Source organism: Engystomops pustulosus, chromosome 2, assembly GCF_040894005.1.
Source record: "Engystomops pustulosus chromosome 2, aEngPut4.maternal, whole genome shotgun sequence".
In the NCBI taxonomy this organism is placed as follows: domain Eukaryota; kingdom Metazoa; phylum Chordata; class Amphibia; order Anura; family Leptodactylidae; genus Engystomops; species Engystomops pustulosus.
The window spans coordinates 196173381-196198134 of record NC_092412.1 but is presented as its reverse complement, the minus strand read 5'-3'; the positions used below and the strand labels follow the sequence as shown (position 1 = coordinate 196198134).

Below are 24754 nucleotides of genomic sequence, written 5' to 3'. Positions count from 1 at the left end.
TGCACGGGATCTCCCTTTTTCTTTGAATACTTAGGGTGAATGTTAAGTAACTGTGAGAGAAGTCAGGTGTATTTAGCTATTATCTACACATTCAGATAGATCTGTGCCAGGTGCTGAAGAAAGCAAATATATATTCCAAGGTAAACAGATAATGTAGGTCTAACTGGAAATGAATAAGTACTTTGTTTTAGACAAACAGTAATGCAGTGTTAGACACAATAACCGTTCCTTAGAGTCCACTACATTGAATGTGCATAAAACATTTTGCTGTTCCTCATATTTAGTAACATTGTCTTTCACTTGGTAAACCTCTGGAACATTGTGACATCAAAGAGTTGGAGCTTTTAGAGGTAGTACAAGATAAAATTACTCACATACCCAATATTAGTTGTGATATTTGTCATTTGCTGTGATTCTTTCAACACGCCATCAAAACTACCATGGATTCAAGTTGCTTTGATTTGTTTCTGTAATCATGTCCATCACGTTCAACCAAGAAAGGGAAGTGATTGGATGAGGTATTGAATGATTTAGGGGAAACAATTCTATATAACCGTCAATGTTATTTAGGTGTAAAATGGCATCTAGGTCCTTGTCCCTGCTGTACCTGCTTGTACCAGCGCCTGAGGGAGGCTGTTCCACAGAATGACAGTTCTCATGTCGCCTGTTGTAATTAAACATTGTTTTCTCCAGCAGAAACTTTTTATTTGATTTAATCTGGAACAACTTACCACCATATTTTTTGTATGGACCATTTATATATTTATATAAGTTAATCATGTCCCCTCGTAGTCGCCTCTTTTCCAGACTAAATAAATCTAGTTGTTTTAATCTTTTAACTGAGACCCTCCATACCCCTTATCATTTTTGTGGCTCTACGTTGAACCCTCTCCAGCCCAGGACATCCTTTTTATGGAGCGGTGCCCAGAACTGGACAGCATGTTCCAGGTGAGGCTGAACCAATGCCTTGTACAGTGGTAATATTACATCCCTATCACGAGAGTCCATACCACTTTTGATACATGACAAGATCCTACTGGCTTTAGAGGCAGCTGATTGACATTGCATGCTGTTATTTAATTTATGATCTACTAGAATATCCAGGTCCTTTTCAACAAGAGACTCTCCCAGATTTACTCCCCCAAGGACATATGTTGCCTGTGGATTATTAGCCCCCAGGTGCATAACCTTACATTTGTCCACATTGAACCTCAGTTTGTCCAATCAACCGGCAGCCTATGAACATCCTCGATGGACTGTATTACACTACACAGGTTGATGTCATATGAAAAAAAGACACAGTGCTATTAATTCCTACCTCTATATAATTAATAAATATATTAAATAATAGTGGACCAAGCACATAACCCTTACAACTTATTACAATTGATTCCTGCCAAACCAATATACCTTATTTTACCCATCAGGCATCTATGAGGGACAGTGTCAAATGCGTTTGTAATGTATTAGTAAAATGGCTTTGATTGCATTAATAAGTCAATTAACTGAATCCTTCACAGTAAACCTTATATGACATTTCATCATAAAAGTCACTTAAAGGGACTTTCTGGCTCATAATGAATTGTTAATTTTAAGTCAGCAGTGGGTTACAGATAGATTTCAGCCACACTCTGGCTACAGTGACAGCAAAAAGTGAGGAGAGCTGTCAGTGCTTGAACAACCGGCTGATTCCACAAGCGGTGACAGCTCTTGTATTTTCCCCTGCTATCAGCGTTGCCGGACTTGTGACTTGAGAACAAGTTCTAGTATAAAATCTTTATGGGAGAAAAGAAAGTGACACAGAGAAGCTACCAGGAATATCCATTTAAGGTATGTCCCTTTTATGCCCTTCATTCTGTACTTTACAATTGTGGGAGCTCAATTATTTTAATACAGTGTTCTAGTGAGCTGAAGCCACCCCTGTGGGGAGTTAACGATTCCACATGCTGTCTTATAATTTATTGTAGAAGTTGTATACTTTATGGCCCCACTTATAGTACTTAGTATTTTGTAGGATGCTGTCCTTAAAGGGATTTCTCATGACCTATCCATAGGATAGAAGGGTAGGGGGACCTTCATTAGGGCTTCTATCCCAGAAAACCGGTGTAAAAGCCCTGAAATAATTGCAGTTGCTAGGGAACCGTTTCGGCCCCACGTCTGTGCACTCATAGTACATATTTCTATGCCAGGTTGGTGTAGAAATATGGTGTAGAACTATGCCATAGTGTCTGTCCTTCAATCCTGGGGTCAGGCCCTAAGCAGAGAATGGGCTGTTATCCTCATGGGCTGAACCCTCTCCATAAAAGAGGGGTGCTGACATTAATTGTGAGATTTAACCCTTTAACAGCCACTGGCAAAGCAGGCGGCGCGTATTAGCTTACGTATCAGTTGCTATGGCAGCCTGAAGTCATTATAATACTCCAGTTTATAAGACTCCAGGACCTCTCATTGCTGCAGATCTGTAACAGTGGGTTAGCAAATTCTCCATATAAATTCATTACGGAAAATTGTGCCAAAATATCCAAAACGCCACGTTTCCCATTTGGTACACGTAAAAGACTTAAAAAAAAAAGTGATCAAAGTATAAAAGTATAAAATAAAAGTCATTAGAGTCAAATGTGTCATTTGGAGTGCATAGTAAAAGCCATAAGCGATGAGCCCACAAGAAAATGGTGCAAATGCATTTTTTCACCGATTTCACTGCAATTGGAATTTTTCCTGAAATATTAAACACCTGTCACTGCGAAGTACAGTTTGTTATGAAGTGAAAAATTAAAACAAATTAGTCATTAAGGGGTTAAAGCCCATAAATATAATGTAACAGAGAATAGCTACAGGTCCAGGTGTAGATTGCACATAAATACGTGTAAAAACTGGTTGCACATATATTTATAACGTTTTTGCGCTAGTATTGTGTTGTGGCCTCACTATGCACGTCTTGACAAAATCCTATGCACAGAAAGAGGCATTCCGGTACATATTCACACCGGCCACTACAATTATGTCGGCAAGTAGGATAGAAATGTGGTGCACGCCCCTTGAACTGAGTGCACCAGAAAAAATCTGGTGCACACAGTTCACGCACTTCGGGTGCCCCCAAAGGGTGAGCCACATTCATGAAGACTGAAATCTGTGTCACCTGCTGTATATTAGTGAGCGAAACTGCACATGTACTTATGAAGTGTGTGCACTAGTAATGTGTCGTTGCTGCACTATGCACGGCGCAACACTATACCGCGCACCTAAAGAGTTGTCACAGTGTGCATTTATGCACCACATTTATGTCAGAAGCCCGATATGATTGTGGTTTACGCCTGTTAAACTGAGTGCACCAGAAAAAACTGGTGGAGTCAGCTAAGAACTTTAGAGTGCGCCAAATTCATGAGAACCATGCTCTGGTCTTCATGAATCGCTCACACTCTGCATGCATGTGCAACACCCCTGCCAATGCAAGGCAGAGGGGTTGTTGCGAATACGTCCCACCATGTAGCCTGCAGCCTGTGAAAGGTCTGATCAGCCCCACAGCAGATCACTACATAAGACAGATGAGCACTTCAGCGGTAGAGTCTGCCTGGTAAAGCAGGAGTTAAGTATTAAATGTGATGTAATATGTGTCAGCCAATCACAGTTGTTCAAGTCTTATGTCTGTAAGCTGGGATGTGATTGGAGGAGTAGCCACCACCTGACCAGTGGGAGTAATAAAACCCCTGGTCAGGAAAGTTCTAGAGTGGAGTGTGAGGAGAGAGTTCACTCTCTCAGATCAGAGTTATCTGAGGAAGAGCTCAGTCAGACTCAGAGGAGTCAGTGCATCCAGCACACCAGACCAAAGCAGGAGAGCTCAGCTCCCTGCCTGAGTGGAGAGAAGAGCTAGTTAGTGAGAGGAAAGGGATATAATCCTACCTTCAAGGGTGATATCTGAAGCAACCCAGGACAAGCTGAAGAATCCTACTAGGACACAGCTATCTCCCAGCCTGCCATTGCATCCAGATTGATGATCCATTCCTGTGGCTCCCTCCAACTGCATCTCCAGCATTCTACTATTTGTCAAGGCACGTTGCTACTGTTCCTGTTTGTTCCAATAAAGAACTGTAAGTTATTTTTGTTCAACGTCTGCCTCCGTCTGGTCCCTGCTACTACGGCTGTCACCATCACGGGCACCCTATCAACCACACAGAGACTCATACTCAGACACCAAAGGGTTGCCCCAGGGAGAACTGCTATAGCAGCCTCTCCCTCATCATTTCTTGCCAACACCACCCTTCCAGGCTGTAGGACAGCCCTCCGGTCCCCATATCAAGCACCGTGACACTAGCGTGCCTAGGCCGCAACCGCCAGCCACTCAGGTACTGTGGGCCCCGGCTGTCTCCAGGCCCTAAGAAAAGGCTAGGCCCCGGTGGGGGATGTTGCACATATACTGCAGTTTGCCTCACTAATAATAAATGTAGACCAATGACCATGTGTGTGAGCCCATAGAAATACGGTAAATGGGAACATGTGCTAGCCATGGAAACAAAAGCCAGCGCGTGTCCAGAAAAAACTTTTATCGGCATGGGTTTTATACGGACTGCTCATTGATTTTAAAGGGGTTATCCTGGACCGGGATGTATTTTCAGATCCATGGGACATCCAACAGCAATAGCTGCCATTACTGCAGAGTATAGAGACCCAGAGGCAAGCTGCTTCCCAGGCTACATTGTATATAAGCAGTGGCAAGCCTTTACATCGTATCTTATAAAAAAAACATTCTTTGTTTATTGTCGCAAAGTTTAAAGTCAGCTTAATTTTTTTTATGATGCAAGACAGTAGAAGACCATGACAGAACAGTAAAACATATTGGGATGTGGATCAAGATATAAAGGCTGGATATTCGATTAATGTACATACATTATTATAGGTATTTCCTAATATAAAGTCAATATAAAGTAAAATGTGTCAGACTTGTCAGATTGTCAAAAGATTTTACAGACAGGAAACTGAGGCATTCTATTTTCAGAATCGTTGAGTAGTGAAACTCATGTTTTTGGCCAGTTACTTCAAATGGCCATATATCCACAATGTGTTATGATATTGATAATCTCTTTAATATTTAATATTTATTCTTTACAGTTAACATTTTAACTTTAACCTAGGGTTTGAGATGAGCTGAATAACTAAATCTTCTATTGTAGTGACATTTTATTTCTTACAAATAAGATAATAGGTATTTAGGTTATAGCCAATATTATCTTATATTCAGTAAATAAAGCTGGGTAATAGGAAATCTGACAACATGCATAACTTTCACAGATTTGCTCTTCTCTACCCCGAGGTATATGATTATTTATATCAATGAGGCCTGTGATGTCTGTTTGTATGGTTCTGGTTTGCTTGGACATCCCTCAGATACATTTCCAAATCAGGGATTAGTCACTTTTTCCTACAACTGACGACCTTATTGCTATGTTCCTGCTTTCTTGTAAAGACCTTAAGACTTTCCTCCCACTGACTCTGTAGTTAATTTTAGATTTTTTTTAGCTTAACCAGCACAATTAATTCCTTCTAGAATGTGATCAGAAGAAGTTCACAACTTCTCTCAGAGGAATAAAATCAATTGGGGTCATTTATAATTAGGCCGTTCTGAACACAGTGTGGTACCAGGAACGACAACTTGTGGGAGATGGCCCTGTGGAAATCGACTGAACTGGATCAGGAATAGTAGTAGTGGTAAATAGCAAACAAGTGTGGTAACATTCTATAATATATCATGCTTGGACTGGGGTGGGAGGGGCGTAACCCCTGGGGATGAGATGATGAGCGATTGTCATGATTTTTGATTTTTGGGTTTTGTTGTGTGTTAATTATTTTGTGTTTCCCTGCCCCCCCCCCTTCCACCTCCCCCTTCCCCATCCGTCCCCCCCAGAACAGAATATAAATATTTTGTAAGGACGTTAATCTGCCAGCCTATGCCGTATGATTTTGGACCTTCAAACCGCATAAGGACTCTACTAGTGGAAAGAGAGGACTAAAGCTGATAACTGGAACTAAATACATTCCTCCACCCTCTTTCCTATGGGTCCTAGACCCAACGTTTGTATTGATGACCCTATGTTGTGTTTTTGTTCTTTTGTTTCATAAAATTGAAAATTCAATAAATACAGTTTTAAAAAAATAATAATTAGGCCGTTCCTTGCAACAGTTCTACCACCAAAATAGTGGCACCAACACTTCATAACAGTGGAGTAACTACTGCTACGGCTGCTACGGGGCCTGTGAGGTTCAGGGGCCAGGGGATGCACAGTGCCTGCAGTTCTTTACCACTGCTCATGGTAAGTGGTCCAGGGATACACTGCCGGTTGCCGGACGCATCGTGCTGCCGGGCCACTCCCTCTGTGGCTACCCGGCTACCATCCACATCTCTACTGGCCCGCCCACCTCTCTCCTGGATCGCTCTGTGTATATATGCATATACTGTGTATATGTGTATATACTGTGTATATATGTATACACCGTGTTTATATGTATAGATGCAAATACTGTATTTATACACGCATATATTTATATTATGTATGTGTGTTTTTGTATAAGGTAAGTATGTATATGCTGTATATACTGAATATGTGTGTATTTGCTGTATGTGTGTATATTCTGTATGTATATGCAGCATGTGTGTATATGGTGTTTTTATCCTGCATGTATGTGTATTTGGCTGGGTACGGTTAATACAACGTGTTTTGAGCAAAAGAGACAGAGCTTGCTCTATCTATGGCCATAAGAACGACCACGCAGCTCTATTCTCTGTGGAGAGGGGAGGGGTGAGCCGTGATCACCTCTCCTCTCCAGTGTGCCAGGCGTGTGCCTGCCAGGCTATAGCCAGGCGAGTACACGTTTATCTGAATGCAGCCTAAATATATCTATATTTTTTTAAGGGGAAGGGGGGACCCATGCAGAAATCTGCTATGGGGCCCAGCCTCTCCTAGTTACACTCCTGCTTCATAAATAGGGCGCAAGAGGTGTAGAAGAGGAAAATAATTCTGCAAGTTTTCCATTTGAAAGACGATAATAAATGCCGCCCACTGTGTCTGGGAGTCAGCTTCCCTGCATAAGAAAAAGAAGAACTCCAGCTCACCAATCCCCAAACAACGTATCCAGTAAGTCACGGTCCTCCCCTTTGTAAGGGCATACAAAACTGTACAGAAAAGAAAAATTCACGGTCCAGCCGAACTGCAGTAAAATCACATATATAAGTGACCACAGTGACCTGCATCCATGGGTGACGCGTTTCAGACGCTCTTGCCGTCCTTAGTCATGGCTACTATTGTGCAAAACAAACAAGCTTTTATATACGGAGTTATACCACACCTCCTAAAACAAATGACCGCAAATTACATTTGTTTTAGGAGGTGTGGTATAACTCTGTAGGTATACACAATAGTAGCCATGACTAAGGACAGCAAGACAGTCTGAAACGCGTTGGCCATGGGTGCAGGTCACTGTGGTCACTTTTATATGGGACTTTACTGCAATAAATGAACCCACATTTTTCTATATGGGTCAGCTACCATGCATGTGCCTGCTCATATCCTCTGGTTGGTATATAAGATAAAGTAGTTTTTTGGCGTACAAGCCCTGAAATGATTGCAGTGCCTTGCAAACCAACAGGCATCGCAATTATATTCCCCTCTATGCCACCCATCATGCCAAGTGTGTGTTGGGGAATGTGAAGGGGGGCACGACTGGCAGCTGAAGGAGATGGCGTTTGGCATTCCTGCCCTGCACCTGTGCATTGGCTATAGCCTGCTACCTTTCAATCCTGCAGGGCTTGGCATCTGATAAATGTCACCCACTGTTTTCAAGTGGATATTACTGCATAATATGACTGGGCAAGCAGTGTTGCTTCTTAACTGCTAAGATGGAAGAGAGGTAGTCTTAGTTATTGTCTGACTGCTGGTAGAACAGCCTAACATAGACAACACTATGGGATGAAATTTCACCTCATCTGCTCATCCACACTTTCCACAGAAAACCAAGTACCTCCAATTCCACATGGTTCCCTAGAATCCAGCTCATAGTCATAGAAGATTCTGCTGTGACATTCTTCACCATATGAATTTAAGTTGCATTGGATCGCTATTGGAAATTTGTTTGAAGTATAGGTGATTAGGTGATTAGTGATTAGGTGTGTTTGTCATACCCTATTTTTATACTTCCCCCCATTATTTGTTTTAGGACCCTACGAGTTCTTCCAATATACTGTTTCCTGCATGGACATTTACCCCAGTAGTGCTACAGGTAAGTAACTCTCTAATGTCTAAGAACGACACTGGTCTAAAGGCACACACATTAATACATCTCCCCCGTTGTGCCACCATGTTCTAAAACCCGTAACTTTTTCATACTTTGGTGTACAGAGCTGGGTAAGAAGCCAACGTTTGTGGGATGAGAGGACGTTTCATTGATTGATTTATTCAAATTTTTGTTGATGGCAAAATGGCAAAAAGTATCAATTAGGACATTTAGATGCTTTTTTCCATACATACTGTATAAACAGCATATGGAGAGTGTCTGGTCCATTAGCCTTCTCCATAAACTATTTTATTACTAGGTGACATATTTTTATGTTGGCTGGTCGTGAAATGGATAAAGGTGGTTTTATTTACATTGAGGATTTTAAAAAGTGCTAAGTTCCTTATGTGAAAATAAACAAAAATACAAACATTACGCCACCCACTTCTCCTGCACCTCTGTGCTGAGCGATGTAGGTCCGCCTGTCAGCTGCTGTGGTTCTGGGACAGATTCCTGGGCAGAGCAGCACAAGGTTAGAAGAAGACCAGTGTCCACTTTGTCATGAATCTTCCTATTCTGCACTACTTGATAATTTCAATTATGAAGTGAAGCTGGCTCTGACCTCAAGTGGGAAAATCATAGTCTTCCACCATCCAGCAGTAGATATTCTATATGAGAACACAAAGCCAGTTCCTCAACTGGATCCATCCAGGAAGAATTACATGAGCAGGTTCTAAAACCAGACTATGGGAGACCAACTATGGAAGAGCTAAGTAAAATGTTCCACACCAACAAACATTGGAAGTATTCTGTTGAACAGTATCATAGAAGAAGAAGAATGAAGAAAGACCCTGCTAAGGATCACTAAGTTACCAACTTTTCAAGTGGTGGGAGTGAGTAAGAATAAATATTTGCAAGCTCTTATTGATGGCACACTCATGATCAGACCACATTAGATGATACTGATTCATCACTAAGTCTATCAGTCTTATTAGTCTTGTATACACCCTGCTGGCAATTCAAACAAGAAAAGAAAATGAGGAAATAACACTGTAACATTTTAATTGGAAGCTCAAAACATGCAAAGTTAGAAGACGATCAATCACATATAGGCAAACAAAATGGGAACTAAGTGGGAATTATCAAAATATCCTATTAACATGATTTTCCAAAGCAGCACATTTCACATAACTTCTTTTACAAATTTTGAAGTAGATATATTTAAGAAGATTAAGGCATTGCTATGCTATTAACTATGTGGTAATACAAGCTCCACTAACAGCCACTATCCGTAATGCATGGAGCTAATATCTTATGTCTATGGAGAAGAGACATTTTTCTTGAAAAAAGTAGTTTGGGGAGCGAGTTAACTTTTCAGGCTAAAAATATTGAAAACATGAAAAGAATAGATTGTCAAAATCCAAGGGGCATAACTAGGAGAGGCAGGATCCTATAGCAGGCTTCTGCATTGGCACTCCCCCTTCCCACTTAAAAAAATATACATATAAATATACATATTTGTATACTCACACATGCAAGTTACAATCACATATTTATACACAGATGCACACACACATAAATAGCATATACACAAACAAACAGTGCCATATACAAATGTACAGCATATATACACGCATACAGTATACATTCACACCATACACTATATACACATACAGCATCTACACGTGACATATAGGCAGCATGGTGGCTTAGTGGTAAGCATTACACCATTGTAGCACTAGGGATCTGGGTTCAAGTCCTAGGGTCAACATCTGTAGAGGGTTTGTATGTTCCCTCTGTTTGTGTGTGGGTTTCCTCCAGGTCCTCCGGTTTCCTTCCACACTCTAAAACATACTGGTCGGTTGATTAGATTGTTAGCCCCATTGGGGACAGGGACCCATTTGGCAAGCTCTGTACAGTGCTGCAGAATCTGTGTGCACTATATAAATAAAGGAATTATTATTACATATATTATGGTGTATAATTTGCAGCATAATATGTATATAATGGTGCACTACCTCCCCTTTTTGGTGGGTCAGGTCAGATGCCGGGGACCCCTCACACTACGGGCCCCATAGCAGCTACTAATCTGGAAGGGAATGGAGAGAGGGGCGCTCCTATAGTGCAATATCCTTCATAAATTTTGGCGGTGTACGAGTAGTAGTGGAACTACTAACCTGACGGGGTTGTGCTGGCAGGCACAACTCTGTGAAATCGTTCTTAGTTGAAAACGTTGGCGTCCTCGTGCAGCCACGCTCCCGGTGTCAGTCCTTCTCCTGCTTGGGATACACGACTCCGGATAGAAAAATGGACAATGTGACACATCAAGGATGTGTATATAGTTGAGCGTTAGTATGGCGCTGGACTGCTTAATAAAAAAGATCTGATTTTATTTGGTGAAAAATAAAACCACTAGTGATAGAAATAAAAAAGGGGGGGGGGGTAAAATGATGATAAGAACAACGCGTTTCACGCTCGGACCGAGCGCTTCGTCTAGTTCATATAACAGAATGATGTGCATTTTGTCATTTATATTGACACCGTATTACCGCTTCCGGTTACCAATGGAAATGGATTGACACTAAAATTAAATTCACAGTAAATAACTGATACACAAAAATAATAGATACATAAAAAGGCATTATAAATACAATTCTCTATATAAAATAAAAGAATGAACACAACAGGTTAATACACTGATAGAAGAGCGACAAAACAACATCCGGTACCGGACAGGTGGAAGGAAATGGTGTTCAGGAATGAATGAACGGTGACGGGAACTTTTCTGATGGCATGGACTACAAGTACGGAGAAGGACTTGGGTCAATTCACTGTACGACAGTAATTCAGATGTTTTCAGCAGCTAATAAACAGAACTAAGCATGAAGCAGACAGCTCCGTTCTCTGTAGGGGTCAGACACAAGTTACTGCAGATCAGCTTCAATTATTTGAATGTGAGCTAAACTACAGTGACTTGATGCAGCCACTACAATGAGAATGGAGCTGTCCTCTCACAGCATTCTCTGTTGATCAGATGCTGAAAAATGATTAACTGTGGGTGTATTGGTTAATGGACCCCAAGCAATGTGATATTGACATGTCCTACTAGTGAACTGATATCCCTCTTGGACTATGACATCATTATTTGCATTAATCCTGTTATGTGGGATCATTGTCCATGCAGTGAACTGTATTTGTATAGTGACCTCATTGGGTTTACTCAAGTACTGTGCATTCTTCCTGTACTAACTGTGTATCTGAAGGCTTCTTCTTCTTGTCTATGCGGATGTGTTTGTGTTTTAATGTACAGTAAGGATGCATTTACATTACCGGCATACGTCCGGCGCCATGGGGGGGGTTGCTCAGTGCGGCCATTGCTTTCTATGGGGGACGTATGTACAAGCTAGCGTCCGTACATATGTCTCCCATATGTCGTGTAAATGTAGCCTAAGGTGTAGAAAAAAAAACGACTTTTGCAAAAGGAAGTTTTTGGCTCTGACACGCACACTATTGATACAATGCTGCTCCTGCTACTGCACACTAGGTTAGTAAGTTGCATCCATAGTTAGGACCACAGAATGAATAAAATTTTAATTGAGATTTTTTTGGTTACAATGGAAAACACAGACAAACAAAATAGATAAATATATAAACTGTGAAGAATCACTGTACAGGAGGTCCCCTACTTAAGAACGCCCAACTTACAGACGACCCCTAGTTACAAATGGACCTCTGGATGTTTTTAATTTACTGTACTTTAGTCCAAGGCTACAATAAACAGCTGTATCAGTTATAACAGGTGTCTGCAATTGTCACAGAGACCAAAAAAATTCTGGCTGGGGTTACAATTATAAAATATACAGTTCCGACTTACATACAAATTCAACCTAAAAACTAACCTACTCAGAATCTTGTACGTAACCAGAGGACTGCCTGTAGTTCATTTACAACACAGAATGTAGTCATATGTCTGGATTGCAGGGCATGTGAACACTCAAGGTGACCTACTGTATTATTGAGAGACATCAGGAAGTCTCTGCGTTGGCTCCTGACATAAATTCGTAGTCAACTATGATTCAGGTATCCAATAGGAGTGTGCAGTACACATGCAGGGACCAAAGTTCCTACCCATAGCTGCATTCCTGGCATTGTGGGAAATCTGTCAAGGAACTCATAAGAGGGCGAGAGTGCCTGCTGTGTAACTTACAATGGCTTGTAATGGAAAAGAAAAGTAGATTAAGATTTAATCACTGTCAGCTTTAGCTCATTAAATATGTCTATGAGAAGGAAACTCACCCTTTTGGGGCCAATTTTTAAACAGTGTAATATTTTAATTTAGACTTTTATAAAGATGGAAAGGCAATTGATATTTTACATTGCCTGCTTATTTCTTCCTCTGCGTTGGACTTTAGCCCATTACATTACAGTTATGGAAGGCTTCCAAGAGGTTACTTACTATAAAAAGATTGTGAAAGACATCAGTGAGCAGTTGCCAATAATAAGTAAGGGGCTGTGAGGCCTGGAAATAAACATTGTATGCATAGTAGTGTTTTTCTGGGTAGCTTCAATATTGTTTTTTTTACATAGCTTTCTCAAAACATGATGATTGTCAAATCCCACCTGTATAAGATTGGGGAAAAATAATTAAGCATTTATGTGATGGTTGGTGAATTGTGTAGGGCACGGTCTATGAGGTGCTTCATGCACATGAATGAGGAAGCAAATAATGGGAATTTATCATGGATTAAGTGGGGGAAACAATAAGCGTTGGCTCTTGAGTAAGCTCTTGATAAACCCCCCTAAAGTTTTTTAGTTGTTGTTATGATGGTGGTTACAGTATTGTGTCCCCTGTTTTATGAAGCAAATGATATTTTGTAAATCTCCTGGCTGGCATTATCAAGTGACATACACTCACCGGCCACTTTATTAGGTACACCATGCTATTAACGGGTTGGACCCCCTTTTGCCTTCAGAACTGCCTCAATTCTTCGTGGCATAGATTCAACAAGGTGCTGGAAGCATTCCTCAGAGATTTTGGTCCATATTGACATGATGGCATCACACAGTTGCCGCAGATTTGTCGGCTGCACATCCATGATGCGAATCTCCCGTTCCACCACATCCCAAAGATGCTCTATTGGATTGAGATCTGGTGACTGTGGAGGCCATTTGAGTACAGTGAACTCATTGTCCTGTTCAAGAAACCAGTCTGAGATGATTCCAGCTTTATGACATGGCGCATTATCCTGCTGAAAGTAGCCATCATATGTTGGGTACATTGTGGTCATAAAGGGATGGACATGGTCAGCAACAATACTCAGGTAGGCTGTGGCGTTGCAACGATGCTCAATTGGTACCAAGGGGCCCAAAGAGTGCCAAGAAAATATTCCCCACACCATGACACCACCACCACCAGCCTGAACCGTTGATACAAGGCAGGATGGATCCATGCTTTCATGTTGTTGACGCCAAATTCTGACCCTACCATCTGAATGTCGCAGCAGAAATCGAGACTCATCAGACCAGGCAACGTTTTTCCACTGTCCAATTTCGATGAGCTTGTGCAAATTGTAGCCTCAGTTTCCTGTTCTTAGCTGAAAGGAGTGGCACCCGGTGTGGTCTTCTGCTGCTGTAGCCCATCTGCCTCAAAGTTTGACGTACTGTGCGTTCAGAGATGCTCTTCTGCCTACCTTGGTTGTAACGGGTGGCGATTTGAGTCACTGTTCCCTTTCTATCAGCGCGAACCAGTCTGCCCATTCTCCTCTGACCTCTGGCATCAACAAGGCATTTCCGCCCACACAACTGCCGCTCACTGGATGTTTTTTCTTTTTCGGACCATTCTCTGTAAACCCTAGAGATGGTTGTGCGTGAAAATCCCAGTAGATCAGCAGTTTCTGAAATACTCAGACCAGCCCTTCTGGCACCAACAACCATGCCACGTTAAAAGGCACTCAAATCACCTTTCTTCCCCATACTGATGCTCGGTTTGAACTGCAGGAGATTGTCTTGACCATGTCTACATGCCTAAATGCACTGAGTTGCCGCCATGTGATTGGCTGATTAGAAATTAAGTGTTAACGAGCAGTTGGACAGGTGTACCTAATAAAGTGGCCGGTGAGTGTAGATACCACAGTACACTGCTTTTTTGTGGCTCCCACACTTTGAAAAGTCCCCTTTTATTGTGGCCCACTGTCACAGGTGCCCCCGCGAACCATTTCTTGGCACACCCGTTCTCCTCTCCGTGGCGCTGCCTCCGGCCCCAGCATCAAACTGACCTCTCCATGCTCCTGCGCACATCCACTCCCTAGGGCTTCCACGCGCCCTCACTCTAGGATTTAAAGCGCCAGCGCAACTCTGATTGGCGCTGGCACTCCTAATTTCCTTAAAGGCCAGCTGTTCCCAGGATTCCATGCCAGATCTTCAAGCCATTCTTGTGAAGTGAAAGCCCCTCTGTGTTCCTATGTTCCAGTTCCTGCTCCTGTGTTCCCGTTCCTGCTCCTGTGTTTCCATTCTGTGTTCCTGTTCCCGTGTCACAGTCTGTTCCTACGTTCCGGTTCTGTGTTCCTGCTCCTGTGTTCCAGTCTGTTCCTACGTTCCTGTCCTGTGTCCCTGCTGTGAGTTCCAGAGTTCCCTCCATCGCTGTTCTCCCGCTGTCACCCCGGGCTCACACTGTGTTCTACATTTCCACCTTGGCTGCCACTGCGGGCTAGTCGCACCTGTGGAACGACCTGGTGGTACCCCACTGCAGCAAGACCATCCCGCTTTGCGGCGGGCTCTGGTGAAGACCAGGTGCCACTTAGACTCCGGTCCTAGGTGTCGGCTAGTTCATCTCCCGTGGTGGTCCAGAGGGTCCACAGACCCAGAGCCCTGACATCCACACTTATTTATGCCCTTAATGTCACCCCATACAATTATGTCCCACTGACTTGGTGGCATCTTGGGGACCAGACAAAAGCACAGGCCACCAATTGTTTGGGTTGTGAATGTTTTGTTTGGTCCGCAAAGGGGACCTCAGACCCCATGTTTATTCTTGTCAGCAAAATTGGATTTAGATCTTCATACATGCTTCATCCAGCTTATTCTTTTCTACGTGTTCAGGGCGGCATGAGCTTTAAAGGGACAGTATCACAATATTCTTTTTTTCTGATTCACTGAAAGAAATAGCAAAATGTATCATTTTGGGCTGAGGGCTGCCATCTTGTAGCAGCATATAGTGGTATACTTTACAGCTGCAACATGGTCACATAGACAGCAAAAGTCCAGCCTCCTAATATATTTCCGCGACCCCGTGATTTGTCCAGACAAAGCGTACAAGCTTTGATAGAATCCTTGATGTACAGAGAGTTTTCTATAAATGCTCTGTGCAGATATATTTTTTGCTATAGTGGTGATATCTTCTATCGTTCTCCTACCTGTGTTAAAGAGAACCTGCCACCAGGGACCTAATTTTCACTACAGACAGCAGTAGCTGTATGAGAGCACAAAGGTGGGGGCCAAGAGATGAGCAGTCTGCAGCACAGATAAAACACAAGTTGTTTTTTGAAATGCTTCCACACCAAAGCCCAACCCCTAGGACTGCACAGAGGATTGTGTCAGGATACAAGGTTAGTTATAACACACAATTATATTGTACGAGAAAATGCTTAGAGAAGGCAGAAAGGCAGATGTGCAGTGCAGCTGTAATGGGCTTCTGTAACCTGTCTTTAGTGAAAATGAGGTCCCTGGTGACAGGTTCCCCTTAACCCCTTAAGGACGCAGCCATTTTATAGCTTAAGGCTCAGCCCCATTTTTTGGATTCTGACTTGCGTCGCTTTATATGGTTATAACTTTTCAACTCTGTTACTTATTAAAGCGATTCTGTGAAAGTTTTTTCCCCACATGTTGTACTTCATTTTATGCACATGCATAGGCTGACACTCTGCCTGTAAGATGACGTCATAGATGCCATCTTACCGGCAGTTCTTACAGGAAACTCTGGGGTCCAGATCGGACCCCAGAGTTGATATAGCAACGATCGGCGCCCCCTGATTGGACTGACCGCAGCATTTAACGGCTTAAACATGGGTTAAACAACGGTGTTACACTGTGACTGATAGCCGGTACCCCGTGTTTGCCGATGCCGGATCGGCATAGGATGCTGAGCGTTAAGTCACTGCACTCAGCGTCCGCTATATCGGACGCTGAGCGGGAAGGGGTTAAGGAGGTAGCGTCTGCAAAGATAACTGCAACAGAATAAGCGTCAATCTACTATTAAGCCTAGGGCGCAGCTTGTGTATACCATAATAAAGAACTTTCAATTAAATTACAAATCATCAAATTTAACAAAAAAAAACATGATAAAAATAAATGATGTTCTAGCAACCAATTAGATTTAAATGTAAACTCTACTAGGGATTTTTTTTTTAAGGTACCAGGTACCATGAATGGATATTGCTAATCTACTTATAACCAAATACATTGTACCTATAATCTAAATGAGAGCAAATAAATGTGTATGATACTTCAGGATATCAGTATGTATAGAAGTTTGCGAGTTGATTTTTGTTAAGACATTAGATGAAGGGCACGTATGCTAATATGCTATCACTGAAGAATAAAATCATTCATTAAGCAGAGATAATAATCTGGTATCAAGATTTCATGGGGTACAGAATAGAGAATAGGGATCAATGAATCATCTCAACAAAAGTCAATCAGGGTTTTTACCCTCAGTAAAATCAGCAATTTCAGCAGTAACTTATTTCTATATTATTTCTCCCTGCTCTGCCACAGCATTCAAAGATATCAGCATCTGAGCAAACCAATACCACTGAAAGGTGGCGAAATCCAGATTTGAATAGATTTTCTCTGGGGGCCCCCAAACAGTTTGAATCTCGGAGATGATAATCTGATCCTCTCGGCACCTTTGCACTCTTCCTGCAGTCTCATGTAACCCAAAATGCTTTAAAATAGCTTATTATGGGCTTTCCGGAACTGGAGGAGGTTGTATCGTGTCCTATCTGGCAATTTCTATACTGGGGTTTAGGTCTGGCGAAGAAAGGGCTCTGAGTGCAACCCCTGAGGTTTGCCACCACTGACCTAATTGGTTTTACTAAAAAGTACCATTCCCTTGACTGCTGCCATTACAGAACATGGTAAAACCAGCAGGAGGTGTGTGTTTTGGCATTCTTCCCTGTGTTATTTAGGCTGAATTCACGCAACCCTTGGTGGACGTATATACGGCTGCCATGTGTACGTCGCCCATAGGCCAGCAATATCCGCACAGCGCACTATGGAGCGCATGGCAACTATCTTTTCCCATATTACGGCGTCATGCGCCATATTTCTCGGTGTGCCGACCGTGCTACGGTACGGCAGGCACACGTCATTGTGAATGCAGCCTTAGGCTTATTTTACATGTTTACATCTCTGCTAGTTTGCAATTTTTCTGTTGTGTTATAGACAGGTGTGCTTTAACCATATGGAAAACAGTGCAATAGCATTGGTCAATATGGCGGTTGTATAAATTCAGTTAAAGGGGTTGTCCTCTTTAGGCAAATAATTGATAGGGTTTTTGTAATAGTAAGTGCAACATCCCCCACCGGGGCCAAGCCTTTTCTCGGGGCCTGGAGTCAGCCGGGGCCCGCAGTACCTGAGTGGCTGGCGGTTGCGGCCTAGGCACGCTAGTGTCACGGTGCTTGGTATGGGGGAACCGGAGGGCTGTCCTACAGCCTGGCAGGTCTCCAGTAGGGTGGTGTTGGCAAGAAATGATGAGGGAGAGGCTGCTATAGCGGATCTCCCTGGGGCAACCCTTTGGTGTCTAGAGTATTAGTCTCTGTGTGGTGGACAGGGTGCCTGTGATGATGGCAGCTGGAGTAGCAGGGACCAGACGGAGGCAGAGGTTGAACAAAAACAACTTACAGTTCTTTATTGGAACCGACAAGAACCGCAGCAACGTGCCTTAACTAAATGGTGGAGTGCTGAGATGCATTTGGAGGGAGCCACAGGAGTAGATCATCAGCCTGGATGCAAAGGCAGGCTGGGAGGTAGCTGTGTCCTAGTAGGATGCTTCAGCTTGTCCTGAGTTGCTTCAGGTATCACCCTGGAAGGTAGAATGATACCTCTTTCCTCTCTCTGTCTAACTCACTGCTTGGTCTGACTGGCTAGTCTTTCTGACTGAATCCTGTCAGACTCACTTCTCTGACTGAACTGACTGTTGGAAATCTCCAACCGTCACCTTTTTCTCAGCTCTTGGTCATGTGGTGGTTACTCCTCCAATTACATCCCAGATTACAATACATTAGGATAATACATGTGATTGGATGACACATTTTACATCACATAAAGCAATTAACTCCTGCCTTACCAGGCAGGATCTACCACTGCAGAGTTCATCTGTGTTATCTAGTGTTATGTAGTGACATGCTGTGGGGCTAATCAGACCCTACACAGGCTGCAAGCTACATGGTGGGACGTATTTGCAAACACAGCTCTGCCTTGCAAGTGGCGAGGGTGTTGCATACCCCCAGGGCAATTGAAAGAGCCGCCCTCGGCTCGACTACAGACTGATTGGGGTGCAGAGGTAGATAGGGGCACTTCTGTGAAGTGCAGGCTACATGATCTGTAGGGACAAACCGCCCATGGTCCTGGAGACAGGCACCTAGGTTGGTGTCGGACTAAGACAAGGACATGTGTGACAGTTGGTTGCTGACGCCATTAAACCAAACTGTACAGTAGGAAAGGTGTGGTGTCATGTACTGTAATCCACTCCTTGCACCAGGGCCTGTATATTTGTTATATAAACACTTCTTCCCTGGCGACAAATATATAGTGTATATATGCATTACATTGGCATATGTGACACAATAAAACATTGTACAATGTACAAGTACCTGCTGACTGACATTCTTACCCTTGTGTGAGTGGCATCCAGGTGCTATATCTTTAACACCCCCCGGTCCCCTAAGGACCCGCAGTTTACGGACTACCCCCACTTGCAAAGCTTTGGTTTGAGGCATAAGATAGCGGTCAAGGTTTACAGATTAGACGGTCCGACACAGCCACACTACAATCTGAAAAGCCTATAAAAGGTTAGTGCAAACTACAGACATAAATTGACAGTGTGCAAACATTTTGTAAACTCACATTGGCTTAGGAGCCCAATGGGTACACATCTTATAACATTACAAACGTTACAGATAGTTAGGCTACTCAGGGTAGCAGCATAGAATGTCTCTTTACCTGAAAAGGAAAGGCATAAAAGTGCATGTAGAATGTCTGTACCTAAAAGGAAGGCATTAAGTGCAATATAAAAATAAATAAAGTAGCAACTTTTCCTTGAGGTTGGCAAAAGTCTCTCAGAAGGTCTTTAATAGCAAAGTCCATCTTCTGGGTACAGCCCTTGAAGTGGGAAAAGTGCAATAAAGATGCAAAGGGTCTCCTCTATGTGTAGAGGGACAGAGTCCTTTGTAGGGGTGCTATCATAGCACATAACAGTGGGCAGTTCAAGGTATGTCTCTTGACTGAAATAAATAAATAGGGGTGAGAGTCCCAGGAAAGTCTCTGGCTCTTGTGGAATAGCGGGCGCTCAGCCCAAATGGGATAGCAGTAATAATATTTACAATATGTACAATAAGCACAGTACCTGGTAAGGCTTTCAGCCCATCAGGGGGTACTCAGTATCTTCTTCGGTGGTAAGTACTTCGGTGTCAGAAAAGCGTACCTGCCTCCTCCTTCTGTGTGACACCAGTTGGTACTCCTGCAGGTACGCAGGAGCTTTACCTTTTGTCTCCGTTTGAGACCTCCGAAGTTCCGGCCTGGAGAAGATAACAACCTCCTCATCGTCCTCCTCTGAGTCAGGCGCTGGAGTCGGAGTCTCAGCTGCCTCTGATGCTTCAGGGGTTGCAGACTCTGGAGCCGGATCATCCTCCACAGGCAGCAGTATTGGAGACTGCGGTGGGGATGATGGTCTCTCTGGGGTACCTCTTACTGGAGTGGAAACAACAAAACAGAGTTGAGGCACAGTCACAAGTTCTAGGAAACTGGGGGTAGGTGAACACAATCTTTTTAAATGGGTGTGGGCACAATCAAAAACGGTTTCAGATGTACAGAAGTAAAACGTTTTTTTAATTTATAATAGTTTCTAAAATATGACAGACATTGAGTAAAATTAAAATGAATAATGTAAACACATCCGCGTACAAATCATGTAAAGATATTAATATAGATATAGGAACTTAGTTCGACCTTAATTGTATGTGTATCTTGTTGACAGGATTCCTTTAGAGCTTTGTAAACAATTTTGTAAACAATTTTGTAAACAATTTTGTAAACAATTTCGTAAACAATTTCGTAAACAATTTCAGGGGTTGCAGACTCTGGAGCCGGATCATCCTCCACAGGCAGCAGTATTGGAGACTGCGGTGGTGATGATGGTCTCTCTGGGGTACCTCTTACTGGAGTGGAAACAACAAAACAGAGTTGAGGCACAGTCACAAGTTCTAGGAAACTGGGGGTAGGTGAACACAAGGAGGTCTGTAAGTTGGGGGTCGAGGTGAGAGGTGTGGACATAGAGGCAAAAGGACGAAGACATCTCTTCAGCCGGTTCCTATGTACCCGGAGTAGTGGACGGTCTCCTCTTGAAATCTCGTAGACTTCAGGGGAGAGACTGTCCCTAACTAGGTATGGCTCACGCTCCCAACGCCCATCTAGCTTACTGGTGGGATGGTTGTTGCGCAGCCACACTCGATCTCCTGGGGCAAGAGGCTCAGCACAGGCATTACGATCGAAGTCCCTTTTTTGTTTCTCTCGGGCCTCTTCCAACCGCAGATCCACAACTTCTCTGGCATCCGCCAGGCGCCTCTGGTGTTCGTGAACCCAGTCAGTCTGGGGGAGTAAAGACTGGGAATCAGGGGACTCCATGTCCCAGGTCATATCCGCAGGGAGATGGCCGTGTCTCCCGAACATCAGATAATGCGGGGTGTATCCTGTGGAGCAATGAGTGGTATTGTTGTACAGGTACACTAATTCGGGCAACAGTTTTGGCCAGTCAGCCCTTTTTGCAGGGGTCAGAGTCCTCAGCATGTTGATTAGGGCCGCTGCGGTGGTCCTTGCAGATAGGTCTCTGACAGGTACTGCAACCACAAATTTGGTATAGTGGTCGATGATCGTGAGAGCATAACTGTGACCGGATCTGCTGGGCTCCAACTTCACATGATCCAATGCCAGGATCTCTAAGGGCCGTTGGCTCACAATGGGATGTAGAGGGGCCCTTTGATTGTGTCGCTCTCCTCGAGCGATGGCGCAGGCTGGGCATTCCCGACACCAGGCTTCAATGTCGGGCTTCATGTTGACCCAGTAGAAGCGCCTTCGGAGGGTGGCTTCAGTCTTCTGAGCGCCAAAGTGTCCGGACTGGTCATGTTACATATCCAGTACTATCTTGGCGTCCCTCCTGGGAATCACAATCTGGTACAGCCGGTCATAAGTGATAGGGTCCAGAGTTCTTCTCTTTAGCAGACCCTGATGCATGTTCAGAGTCTTTCTCTGGCGCCACAATTGAGACAGTTCTCCATCAGCTCTTCTGCGGCGGATTCTTTCAGGCACTCGCCCACTAGAGAGATAGTCCATTACTTCTCCTGAAGGCTTATCCAGAGGTCCTTTTCCGCAGGGGGCTCTGACTCTTCTTGAGGAGTAGCTGGCGCTGCCTCTGACGGTAAGGAGTAAACTCTCTGGGCATCTTGACGCACCAACCGGGCATAGAACAAACCGGGCTGGCATCTCCACATCTTCCCACTGAGCATCCGTGGAGGGTCCCTCCCACTGGTCAGGGAGACGTGACAGAGCGTCGGCGTTGTCATTGGTCTTACCAGCCCGGTACTTGATGGTAAAGTTGAAGTTGGCAAGTCTGGAGGCCCACCGTTGTTCCAGTGCTCCAAGACGAGCGGTGTTCAGATGCGCCAAGGGATTATTGTCTGTGAAGACAGTGAAGAATGATGCAGCCAGGTAGTCCTTGAACTTTTCGGTCACAGCCCAGACTAACGCCAGAAACTCCAACTTGAAGGAACTGTAGTTCTGGTCGTTTTGTTCCGGTTCTCGGAGGGAACGGCTGGCGTAGGCTATGACCCTTTCAGTTCCGTTTTGGAGCTGGGATAGTACAGCCCCTAGGCCTTGCTTGCTGGCATCAGTGTATAGGGTGAAAGGCAGACTGTAGTCTGGATATCCCAACACCGGAGGCTCAGTCAACCGTTGCTTGAGCATCTGGAAGGCAGCTTCTCATGCGGCTGTCCACTCAATGGATACTCGGGAACGTTGGCTCTCTTTTGGCAGGCCCCTTAGGAGTTCTTGCAGGGGAGCCGCCAGCTGGGCAAACTTCGGGATAAAACGCCTGTAATAACTGGCAAATCCCAGGAAGCTTTTGATGTCCCGTATGGTTGATGGGGTAGGCCAGTCGTGAACAGCTGCAATCTTCTCTGGATCTGGCTCGATTCCATGAGCGCTCACCACATGTCCCAGGTACTTGATGCTAGATTGTAGCAGGTGGCACTTGGATGGCTTGACCTTCAACCCATGTTGGGTCAGGATTTGGAAGACTTCAGCCAGATGGTGGAGGTGGTCTTCATAAGTCTTGGAGTAGATGATGATGTTGTCCAAATATAGCAGGACGGTCTCGAAGTTGCGATGACCCAAACATCTCTCCATCAGCCGTGGAAATGTGCCTGGGGCGTTGCATAGCCCGAACGGCATGTTGTTGAACTCGAACAGACCCATTGGGGTGGTGAAAACCGTCTTCTCTATGTCTTCTCGCGCCATGGCCACTTGCCAGTAGCCACTGGTCAGGTCCAGGGTAGAGAAGTAGGCAGCTGACCCTAGGGCTGCGAGGGATTCCTCGAATCGAGGCAGAGGATAGGCGTCCTTGTGGGTGATATTGTTGATCTTCCTATAGTCAACACGGAATCGAAGGGTTCCATCCTTCTTCTTCACAAGGACCAGCGGGGCAGCCCATGGGCTGTGACTCTCCCGGATAACGTTGGCTGTCTTCATCTCTTGTACCAGCTTTTTCACCTCTTGGTAGCGGGCTGGAGGTATGGGCCGGTATCGCTCCTTGATAGGGGGATGAGAGCCAGTAGGGATGGTATGTTGGATCAGGGTAGTCTGACCAAAATCCAGTGGGTGTTTGCTGAAGGCCTGGTGGTGCTTCATAACGACATCCAGGACACCTTGTACTTGGTCTGCAGGAGTAAAATCGTTGTCTCCAATATTGAGCTCAAGCCACCAGGATTGCTCGGCAGGCTCACCTTCAGCACTTTGCTTCAGTTCCAACTGTTGGGAGGCAGACAGAGAGGTTTCCACCAAGTCTTCAGGATGGACGCTGAAGAGAGTGGCTACGGCTTGGTACTTTCTCAGATCCACTGGGGAGTCTCCCACATTTAGTAGTCGAATGGGTACTTGTCCTCGGGATACAGTGACTAGGCTCCTGGCGGCTAGAATGGGCAGGTCTTCATCAGTTGGTAGAGGTTCTACTATCGCCTGGTAGTCTTGACCTTGGACGCCTATGCAGGCTCGACACCATACTAACGTCTCAGTCCCAGGTTGAAGGCGGACAGGTTGGGGATCCTTGATCTGGGCTCTGCAGATTTCACCATTAGGGCCAGCAAACTTCTGTTGCGCCGCTAGAACCTGCATAGTCTCCTGAATTACCTTCCGGGAACCGTTGGGCACTGTTGGCAGGGAGTCATGGAGAGCCTTCAGCACTTCAGGGTAGCAGTTGCGGAGGACATTGGTACCCAGTACCAGGGAGAAGTTACCGTTTTCGGGCACTCGTGTCACCACTACGCCCTGCCTGGTTAACTCAGTGTCTCCAATGGTTAGCGTGGGCTCCCAGTAGCCACGGATGGGTACGGGCTTTCCGTTCGTAGCAATAATGTTCAAGTAAGCCTTGGGAGGCTGGACTAAGGATGCTCCTCCTCGGCATTTCTCGAAGGCAGCACTCCGGAGGGTGGTCACTTGAGAGCCGGTATCAATTAAGGCTGGTAGGGTAACTCCGTTGATGGTTACGACTTCGCTTCTCTTGGGCGCTGTTTGGCCGGAGAGTCACGAGGGGTAGCTGACCGTACAGAGTTCTCTGGAGCTTTCTTCCTCATAGCGGAGACAGTCACTTCCAACTGGGTCAAACGATCGAGTATTTTATGCAGGGTGTCCGCCAGATTAGGGATCTGTCCTGCTAAGCCAGCAACTTCCGTAGCCGCAGGAGTAGGTGATGTCGACTGCGTTGGATGGCAAGCTAGAGCAGAGTCCTCCATTTCCACGGATTCAGGCTCTTTCTGCGGTCCAGTAGGCGGTCGGTCCCCTAATATGTCAATGGCAATTTCCTTAAACTCAAGAAAGGAGGCCTGGGCATGTTGAGAAGAGATGATCTTTAGTTGACACCTTTGATTTCTATCAACAAGTCCATTAATGAATTGTTCCCTCAGGGTTTGATCAGAGGTTTCAGCGTCTTTGGGATCAAGACGGGTTA

At 44.5% G+C, this 24754-nt stretch overlaps 1 long non-coding RNA gene across 1 annotated transcript in view; it reads left to right on the top strand.

The window, feature by feature from the left end:
- Nucleotides 1-1691: 1691 nt before the first annotated feature.
- The window catches only part of LOC140116702 (uncharacterized), a 34575-nt gene continuing 11512 nt past the window's right edge, over nt 1692-24754 (top strand). Inside the window, exons 1-2 of the long non-coding RNA XR_011852922.1 lie at nt 1692-1830; nt 8206-8268. This is a non-coding gene — a long non-coding RNA (uncharacterized lncRNA). The remainder of the gene's footprint in view (nt 1831-8205; nt 8269-24754) is intronic.